This window comes from Bremia lactucae, linkage group LG3 (assembly GCF_004359215.1).
Source record: "Bremia lactucae strain SF5 linkage group LG3, whole genome shotgun sequence".
Classification (NCBI taxonomy): domain Eukaryota; phylum Oomycota; class Peronosporomycetes; order Peronosporales; family Peronosporaceae; genus Bremia; species Bremia lactucae.
In genome coordinates this window covers 3,595,246-3,606,020 of record NC_090612.1, presented here as the reverse complement: position 1 = coordinate 3,606,020, position 10,775 = coordinate 3,595,246, and positions in this window count along the sequence as shown.

The following is a 10,775-nucleotide window of genomic DNA, read 5'->3' as shown; positions in this document are numbered from 1 at the left end:
ACTTCGTTCATAAGCTACAACGTTTTAACAGCCGTACACGGCGACCGCTACGAATGGGTTTACGAAAGCGGTGATAATGAAGAAGATCCCTGCGAGGCTCCAGAGATCAACGTGTTGGAAGTTCAAGGTGACAGGAGTTGAAGATGCGATTAGCGCCAGTTGTTATTTCCCGTGTGCATAGTAAGATGAAGTAGTTAGTGCTTGCAACCAACCAAATTTGTAGTGGTTGGAGCAGAGAGAGATAGTAGGAAGAGCAGCTCTAGCAGGCAAATAAGTCATGTTAATTCATAATCTTATCATCCTCTTCCTTAAGAAGCAAAACATTGCCAACAGGTTATGAGCCCAACAGCTACGACAACGGACACGAAGCCTACACCGACACCAGCAGGTCACGCAAGGGCCTTGCCGGCCCGCGGTGCTTCGCCGGCGCGCGTTGCCTCGTCCGCACGTGCTGCCGCAACCGTTGAAGACTCGCCAGCTCGCGAAAGGAGCTCGACAACAGATGACAAGATTCTCGCGACCCTCGTCGCTCTGACCAACCGCATGGAGAAGATGGAGTCTTCCCAGCGCGATCGTGAAGATCAAGAGAGAATGATGGGTGCTGTAGAGAGCGGGATGTTTTCATCAGCGTTTGGTGCTAACGCGCGGGCAAGACCGATGACCATCGACGCGCTTACGGACTCGCCTGAGCGTAAACCGGTCGCACGGCCACCGCGCGCACGTGAGCCCGAGATTGAAGAGTCCATGTTTGCGTCTTTCGCGCCGGCACGGGCGCATGCTCCGACTCCCGGCGCGGTACCGCGTCCAGCAGATGGACCAGCACCATCGGGGCAAGCTCCTAATGCAGCAGCATTCTATACGACACCGAATGCGAGTCAGCGCAAGCTGTCGATTCGGAAATTTGACGGGACTGAACTCTATAAGGGACTAGGCTCTGGGTTCCTCGACTGGGGGCGCACGTTTTTGCGCGCTGTCAACCTGGCTGAGTCCTCGTGCGGTTTCACCTGGAGTGAGGACGTTAAGGTTGACCTGCTTGGTCACTACCTCATTGGAACGGCTGAGCGTTACTACCACAAACAGGTAGACACGTGGTGGTACCAGCATCCGACGCTGGACTATGTTATGTGCCAGCTACTTGCAACATTCAAGACGTCTATTACGGCTAGCCAGGCGATGAAACTGTTCCTGCAAAAGAAAGATTCTAAGCGCACATGGGCAGAGCACTACCTATACATGGTTGCTGTAAGCGACGCACGTGGTGGTGCGGACTCACTCGTCGTAGATAACATCGTGCACCACGCGTCGCCCGAGCTTATGAACGTAATGCGGGCCAAGTACGACCCGACGCGTGTCGACTATCTTCGACATGCAGAAGAGCTGGCTCATTTTGCCTAGTCAATCGAGCTTGGAAGCGGAGCAATTGGACGTGAAGTCGTCGCTGCTCATGTTGAACCAAAGCGTAAGGACACGCGCACCTGCTATGCATGCGGCAACGTCGGTCACGTGCAAGCTGACTGTCGCTTTAAGGGCAAAATACGAAGTGGAAGGCCGAAAGAGGACAAGGTAGGTGGAGGCATGGTGCTCGCACTGAGCGAAAAGAACAAGAATGAAGGAGCGAAGAAACTAAAGCGTGGCAAAAAGAGCAAGCGTGAGATGGTACTTGCGGTGTGCGAGTCGGATGACTACGATGATAGTGACTGGATTCTCGACAGCGGCGCCAGTCGATATCTCGTGAATGACGAGAAGTTGCTATTCGATTCTGCCACATGCAGCGAAGAGATCGCGATGGCTGATGGAAAGACGTTGAAACTGACGAGAGTTGGGAGCGTGCGCCTTAAGATCGTGGCTCGTGGTATGGAGAGCACAGTGGTGCTTACAGATGTTTACCTGGCGCGGAGATTGTCAAAGAACATCGTTTTGTATGGCAAGCTGGAAAGAAAAGGCTTTGCTCTTGTCTACGATTTGAAGGGGCGTGCGCTTGAACGGTGCAGCGACGGCGCTGTCGCGTTTGACGTTGAGATGGGAAGAAACGTTTTATACGTTAATATATCAGCGAAGAAGGGGCGACAGGACACAAGTGATACTATCATGGCCGTGCTCGAATCAAGTGCGAGCGCAGATGTTACGAGCGATGTGCAAGAAGGGACGCTTTTACATTTCCATCAGCGTTTCGGGCATCTGGCATTCGACACCATTGAGCGCATGGCTCGAGACCCAGCCTCAGGGATAAGGCTGACGAGCAGCAAGCGCATGGCGTGCGTTTCGTGCATGGAGGGTAAACAGACGCGAAACTCCCAAAACCAGACGGACGGTGGTTTCAACGCGCCCATTGACAGAGTCGGTGGAGTCATCTGTTCGGATATGAAAGGTCCAATGACGCCACGGGATAGGCTCGGAAACCGTTATTTGGTTAACTTCGTCGACCACAAGTCGAATTACTGCCGGATATTTCTCGCAAGAACAAAGGACGTGGCGGCTAAACAGTTTGAGGCTTTCCTCGTTTTTTTTGAAAAGCGTTTCAACTGCCGAATCCACGTGCTAAGGACAGACGGTGGTGGAGAATACGCCAACATAGACCTCTTTTGTAAAAGGACCGGGGTGACAAGGCAAGTGTCGGAAGCTGGAAACCAAGCTTCTAATGGCAAGGCGGAACGGATGCACAGGACGGTGCTTAATTTGGCACGAAGCATGATGTTTGCGTGCGGTCTACCATTTCACTTTTGGGGAGATGCGGTTCAGTACGCCTCGTATATACTGAATCGCAGCCCTACGCGCGCAAACGCTAAGAGAGCGTCTCCACTTGAGGTGTTGACGGGAAAGGTGCCGGATCTGCGCAAGATCGTTGTTTTCGGCTCCACGTGTTGCGTGTATCGCGACCCAAGCAAAAATTCACTACAGCAGCGCGCACAACTTGCCACGATAGTGGGGATAAGTGAAGAAACCAAGGGCTACAAGGTTTATCTACGCAAGGAGAACAAGGTGATCGTGACTCAGCACGTCAAGAACATCGACACTCTGTCTGAAGCACAGAACGCGCAGCTGCAGCAAGCGACGGTGGAGCACTAAAAGGATGTGACGACACCCGCCCCAAGACAAGCGAAAGTAAGCAACACAAGTGCTGCCAATGTGGGTACACGAAAGAAAAGCACGAAGAAGTGGACGCGGTCCGCTTATGGAACGCGCGGCGCATCGAAGCGCGCGCAGGCGGTAGCACTCCAGGAGGAGTCGAAGTCAAGCGGCGGAGTCGTAAATGCTATTTTTGACAAAGATCCGACCAATTACAGTGAAGCTATGCGAAGTGCGAATCGCGATGGATGGGTCAAGGCTATGGAAGAAGAAGTCGAAGCACTTAAGAATAATAAAGTCTGGCAAGTAGTCAAGCGCGCGCCTGGCTTAAACGCCTTGCATACCAAGTGGGTATTCAAGACCAAGACAGACGCACAAGGCAAGGTCGAGCGACTGAAGGCGCGCCTCGTTGCTTGCGGCAATGAACAGGTCCTAGGAGTCGACTACAGTCTCACGTTCGCCGCCGTGATGGACCTATCAACAGTGAAGGTCATATTACCGCTTGCGGCCATATGGGGGGTGCCTGCAAAGCACGGCGACATCCCCAATGCATATGTCAAGGCGGACAAGGAGGAGCATCTACAGATATATCTACATGTGCCACAAAGAATGACGATATCTGCAAAGACCATGCGTGAACAAGACGCGGAAAGTGAAAAGGATTTAGTACTGGAACTACGGAAGAGCCTATATGGGCTTAAGCAGGCCGGTCGACTATGGAGTCAGCTGCTGCACAAGCGCCTCGTCGAGGCAGGTTTTATGCGCTGTGAAAGCGGTATGTGTTTCTATTGGAAAAAGGAAGACGAAGATCTCGTGGTTGTGGGCGTTTATGTGGACGACCTTTTGGCGACGGGAAAAAGTGTGGAAGCAGTCGAGCGACTTTTCGAAAGTCTGTCGTCACTATCGATCAAGGATCTGGGACGCGTAAGTAAATTTTTGGGTATGCGGGTTAATTTGGATGATACAGGCAAATATACACTGGACCAAGAGGGGGCGATCGCTGATTTACGTCGGACCAATGGGCTGGCAGAAGCAAATCCGACGCGCGCGCCTATTGGCAACGACTGTTACGACGTACCACCGGACGACGTGGAGCTGCTTGGATCTACAAGTGCAGGCACTGGCCCAACGGTCCGCAGTTTTCAGTCGCTTGTCGGGAGTTTGCTGTGGATCGCGCGTTGCACACGGCCGGACATCGCGTTCGCTGTGCACAAGGCTACAAGACAGACTCATGCACCGCGAGTGATTGACTGGAAGCTCGCTAAAAGGATTGCTCGGTACCTGAAGGGTACCGCAAGCTTGAAGATAACGATGTCGCCAGGTCAAGAACAATATCAGGGTTTGGAGCTGGAAGCATGTAGCGACGCTGATTTTGCTGGAGACAAGGGCGAAAGGAAGTCGATGACAGGTGGCGTGCTGCGGCTGAAAGGTATGGCGGTGAGTTGGGGAGCTCGAAAACAAGGTGGAATTTTCCTTTCGACGATGGAAGCTGAATTTGTCGCTGCCTCAGAGATGGCGCGTGACCTGCTCGGGCTGCGAGAGCTGCTTAGCGAGATCGGCATGTCACCAGCACTGCCAATGAAGCTCTACGTGGACAATCAAGCGGCTATAAGTCAGATTTCCGGCGAAGCATCGTCGATGAAGGCCAAACACATCGACGTACGGTTCAAGTTTTTATGCGATTTCTCGCGCCGCGGTGTGATCGCTGCGCACTATTTGAGGTCTGAAGTGATGCTTGCGGACCTGATGACGAAGGCCGACGATGCGGCGAAACTTACAAGGCTTCGTGATCTGATGCGCATCGAGTAGACGGACTAAAAAGTATGAGGACTTTCAAGGGAAGTCAAGGACGTTGAAGGAAGAGAAGGAAGGTAAGGAAACAAACGAAAGGCGCACTCGAGGAGGAGTGTTGGAAGTTCAAGGTGACAGAGTTTGAAGATGCGATTAGCGCCAGTTGTTATTTCCCGTGTGCATAGTAAGATGAAGTAGTTAGTGCTTGCAACCAACCAAATTTGTAGTGGTTGGAGCAGAGAGAGTTAGAAGGAAGAGCAGCTCTAGCAGACAAATAAGTCATGTTAATTCAGAATCTTATCACCTCTTCCTTAAGAAGCAAAGCATTGCCAACACTAAAAGCTACTACGCACTATTCAAACACACACCTTCTGTAGGCGGGCACGTCTTAATGCGGCCACGCTCTACTTAGCTCCCCCAGCACAGCGAAGAAGCGGTTAGACCATCTTACCTTGCGTGCAGTGAGGTAGTTGTAGTTGTGATCGGCGCCTTAGCGACCTCACCCAACGCACTTAGTACTCTAGTAAGTGTCGTCACGGGAGCGGTAATCCGGCTCCTTGTCGCACTTACTAAGTAGAAAGTAGTTTTCAGACTGATTTATATTTAATCGCATTAAATACAAATATCTATTGTTACCAATTAAAATGTCACATCTGTAGATAACACTAATAAGTATTGCGAGCGTATCTTTCTAGATGACTCGCGTAACGGATGACGCTAGGCGTCAACCCTCCTAATGTGGAAGCACCTATGCGCATCACATACACAAGCGTTGGTCACAAATGTGAACCACACCCGAGTAATGAGTCTAATTACTTTATTTGAGTAATTGACCATCCCATTAAGTACACCTAGTCTACTTAACGGGAAATGTGTAAAATTTTAAAGGCAACTTTAGCCCGTTACACCTTCAGGCACAGTGAGGTAGTTGGTGGTCGTCTAAGCGATATCACTCAACGAACAAGAAACCTCGGTTTTCAGTGACGTCACGGGAGCGGTAATGCGGCTCCACGTGCGCACTTGGCAACTAGGAAGTAGTTTTCAGTCAGATTTATGTTTTATCGTATTCGTTTTAAGAAGTGTCATTTCTGTAGATATGCACAGAAATGTATTGCAAGCGTATTGTTTCTTTTACCTCGTATCTTGGATGATGCTAGCTTCGGAACTAAAGAAATGGCAAGAGAGTTGTTAAAGCTCACACAGCTATTGAGACCTGGTTCAAGGGACTAGCGATTCGTAGAATCACGCGGCGGATAGTGCCTAAGAGTATTTTCCTTTATAAGGCTATAAGGCTATTGGGCTTTTAACTGGTAGCTATTACTGCGCAAGCCTTAGAAAGGTACGTAACACTTTGGATTGAAAGGGAACTAAATTTTGTTTAATATTTTATAAGTGTGATACCTTATTTGTCAAGTATGTCTAATAAAGACTCAAGTTACAATATTCGCATCACCAGAAGATTTTATCTGGTTCTTATATAAAGGACACCCCGTTACACCCCCACCCCTTTACCAACACGCACTAGTGACTGATCAGGGTGGATAAGAAAGATTATTATGTCTTTACCTTTATTTTGCAGTTTTGTTTTCATCAAAATACTGATTTTAATTTTCTTATTATCTGAATTTGATAAAAATCAAGATGGCGAAGAATAAGTCGGTGCGCGTAGGCCTTGAGGCCGCAATGCTGGCAGCTGCATGAATCAGTGCAGCTGTTGGTAATGCAAATGTTTCTGCAGACGCTAATGCGTCTGTTGCAGGGAATACGTCACCTCCTACTCCCATATTAGGTGACTGGAACATGTCGTCTGTTGATGACATTGCAGGTGATGGTGACAAGTCACCTGCTACATCAAATGTAGGTGACTGGACCAGGTCACCTGCATCGCCCGACTCAGTATCTACTTTTAAAGCCGCCGGACCACCCGGGGCCGAGTCCGTTAAACCTTTGGGTTCTAACGTGACAACCAACGAGGTGATAACGAGGTTGTTCGACTCGTCGGACCTCTTTGGTAGGAAGGCATCATCAGATGACTCCGTGGGCAATGACTACTCTGGTGACGCTAGTATGCGTCACCAGGAACTACGTGTTCGCGAAGGTAAGAGTGCTGATGCTAGTTTGCATCACCAAAAGGGAATGAATCTAAGGATCGCTCCCAGGGCCAAGCCAACGTTAAACTTAACAATAGTCAACAGGAGAGGGGCCGCTACGTTGCGGTTCGCATCTGAAAAGAGGCCTCGGTTGCCCTTTAAAGATAACCTGATTCGTTAGTCTGGTATGCCAACGATCGATATCATATTCCGCTTTTCGACTCATCCAGGCTTCACAAACGACGATCCGGCATATTTCGGTTGGTGAACCGTCGTTTTGGTGCCCTAACGTTATAGGGTGAAATACTCTTTTGTTCAATTTGAATATGTATATATAGTTAATCTCTAAATTCCCATTTATTATGGGTAACATATGTGGCAGCCCTGGTGAGGATGAAATTGAATTCTTCATCGATGCCTTTCCGGCATCGGTGGTACTCGTTTAAGCGAGAAAAAATGTTAAACCTTCGTTCCAAGCATGAGCAGCCTTTGTACAGAATGTACAAAGCGTAGGCAGCGAGGTCTGGCTTGACAAGCAAAAATTCTTTCCGCGAACAGTTCGAGAAACAACCATAGTCGGTGCACGCTATAATTTCCACCGTTTGTGTAGAGAGGCAAGGATTCCTTGTTTCTCGTGGGGGGACTCTTGCCCATGCTATTTTAAGGGTGCTGGTCATGCCCATGAGGAAGCATATTCCCTCAAAGATTTCTATTGGATGACGCTCATCTCTTGCGAGATGCATCAAGGGATTGAGAACCTCCAATCCTTTTACAATCGCGGAAAGCGCTAGTTCTCCGATGGATCTTCTGCCAAGGAGGCTAAAGTTGTCCCAATGTGACACAGTCCCGTTAAGTATCTTTTGTGTATACAAGGGGATGGTCAATTACTTAAGTGAAGTAATAAGAGCCACCACTTCGGTGTGGTTCACATTGTAACCCACCCTTATGTATGTGATGCACATGGGTGCATTCACATCAGGAGGGATGACGGCTAGCGAAATCCGTTAGGCGAGGTATCGAGAAAGATACGCTCGCAAACATATTAGTGTTATCTACAGATGACATTTTTGATTGGCAAAAAAAGGCATATAAATTCAATACGATTAAATATAAATCAGTCTGAAAACTACTCCCTGCTGGGTAAGTGCGCACGAGGAGCCGAATTACCGCTCCCGTGACGACACTTTACTAGAGTACTTAGTGCATTGGGTGAGGTCGCTAAGGCGCCCACCACAACTACCTCACTGCACGCAAGAGAAGACGGTATAACCGCTTCCTCGCTGCGCTAGAGTGTGTGCTTAAGTAGAGCGTGGCCGCATTAAGACGTACCCCGCCTATACTCTTTTACTCCTAAATGTTTGTCTGCGTTGATAGGTCGTAAGCTCTTTATTTCTTACTAATTATGAGCTCATGCATATGTTTTCCGAAACAGGGCACCTTTTGCTAGGAATTACGTAGCGGAGCTACCTCGCTCCTTAAGTAAGAGCAAGACTTATAGGCTCAAAGAAGCTCTTAGTCTATAGAACTAATGGGTTTGACAACTTAAGGAGTCGTGCAAGCTTTTAAAGCTTAGTGAATCCTAGGTCAAGGGATTGAGAAGTTCGTAAAATCAAGTGGCAACTAGTACCCGAGAGTGTGTACTTAGAAAGGCTTCTGTCTCTGGCAGATAAATGCTTAAGCCTTAGAAAGGCACTAGACGCACTAAGATCAAAAGAAAAACTGCACTTTATTTTATTATTTAAACCTAAAACCTTGCCCTAGCTATTTAAAATTGATTTCGGCTGCCAGATTTATATCTGTCGGCGACCACATGTGTTACCCATAGTTAATGGGATTTTAGTAATTTATATTTTAAATACATCAAATGCTTCCGCCGAAGTTTTAGTCCCCTCCCGCGCTGCTTGACGCGCAAGGGAACCTTCAGTTTCATGTGGAGAAACTTTTAAAGCGACGTCGTCGTGAGGGTCAATACCAGTATCTGGTGAAGTGGCTAGGGTAACCCTCTTCTTTAAACTCTTGGGAGTTCAAGGTACCTCTTCGGCAAGATTGCCCGTACGCTATTGACGTTTTTGAGCGCCAAGCTCAGGGTCAATTCGCGTCAAACGACGCTTCCCACCACTAAATGTGGGATTAGGTGGATTAAAGCCTCAGTGCAACTTCGATCCTTGGTTGTACGGTCAGCCGAAGCACTGAAATATCGGCTAGGCTTTTCTTCGTTTTGTGGCATAAAATGCCGAACGTAACTGGCCTTTGGCCTTAAGCTTAGCAAAGTCGAAGCGAAGCTTCCGTTCCAAACGAACATCACTCTCTGATATTCCAAATATTCCAAATATTGCGAAGGCGGTGAAGCCAGTTCTCAAACAGGACTTCATTTTCACTCCTTGTTTTTCTTTTTTAAATAAAACGATCGGAGTATCTTTCATGGAAGTCACCGAAGCCACACGGGCTTCGGTGACTTCTATGAGAGATACTGACCTCGCGTCATTACCTTTGAGGTATCGCTCATGAAGAGCATCGCGAGCAGCGAGCTCCACCTGCGTCCTCGCCGTGGAAGCAGGTTTTCTAGTCGAGAAGCGGCAGCGAAGGCGTCTTCGTTCGCTGAGGTGACTAAACTGATGCTAAAAGAACAATTTTTCTATCTCTACAGCTTGACGACGAGCTTGTTCCTCGATGACCATTGACTGCTCTTGCTCTTCATCGAGCGAATTTGTGATAATGTTGGACTTAGGGTTCTGTGTCCTGCTCAATGCAATTAAGACATTGGCGGCACAACGTTCCGGGAACGGATTCGAGGCCCGCCGACGCTCAATTGAAGGAGAAGGTGTGTAAGAGCGACGCTCTTTTTCCTCATCCTCGGATGGAGTGTGACTTTCATAGTCCAATATTTCATCAACGTCGAGGAAGGTGCTGAGGGTCTGTGACTCACGCTTAACTATCATGGGACAAAGGAATGCGAAACGCAACCAAACGGTTAGCTGTTTATGTTTCAACCTCAAAGAGGTAACGAAGCGAATGTTGTCACTCGGTGTCAACTGTGTGATGGGAGAGGGTGTAATGTAGCACACATTGGTTGGAGAATTGCTGATGTGGTACATTTACTTTATCGGTAAAATATCGTTTGTTTCCCTCTAAAGCACGAGGTGCAACTTCTCTGTGAAAGCCTTCTCGGATTGAGGGCTCTTTTGAGGCGGTTCAAAGCGTCTTTTGATGATAAAACGCCAGCAACCTCGTTTAGAGGGCCAGCTGGACATCCTAGTGAGGATCCAGCAATCTGCGGCACGACCGCCTGTCTCTGCGCAAGCATCTTCAAGTCCACGTGGATAGGGTCCCCATATGGCTCAAGCAAGCCAACGTAAAACACTGGGCGTGTACGCAGCTTGCTGAAAAGGTTAGCGTATAAGCTAGGCCCTTCTTGGCCACGACCGTAAATGGTCCAACAAAGCGCGGGCGCAATTTGGTCTCGAAGACCGCGGAAACCAAGTTGGTAAGTAGGTTTTTAGCGTTTAGTAAAACTCGGTCTTCGACCAAAAAAAAAGAATTTAAACAGCTTCTGCCTTTGGCATCTGCTTGTTCTTTTTGTTTGTCTTGGCTATCAGCCATCGTGTCCCTTACATGTCTTAAGACACTAAATCTCGTCGCGAGAAACTCGCTTACTTGTTTCCGAACGGTAACGGGGCTGATATCAGCAAGCCTATCGGCCAATTCTCTCCCACCAAGCCCTGAACCACGCAGTGGTATCGTTAATGGAACGCGCGGGTGGGTAAGACCGTTGAGATAGAACGGAGTATAACCTGTCGAGGCATGAACAGCGTTATTTCCTGCAAATTC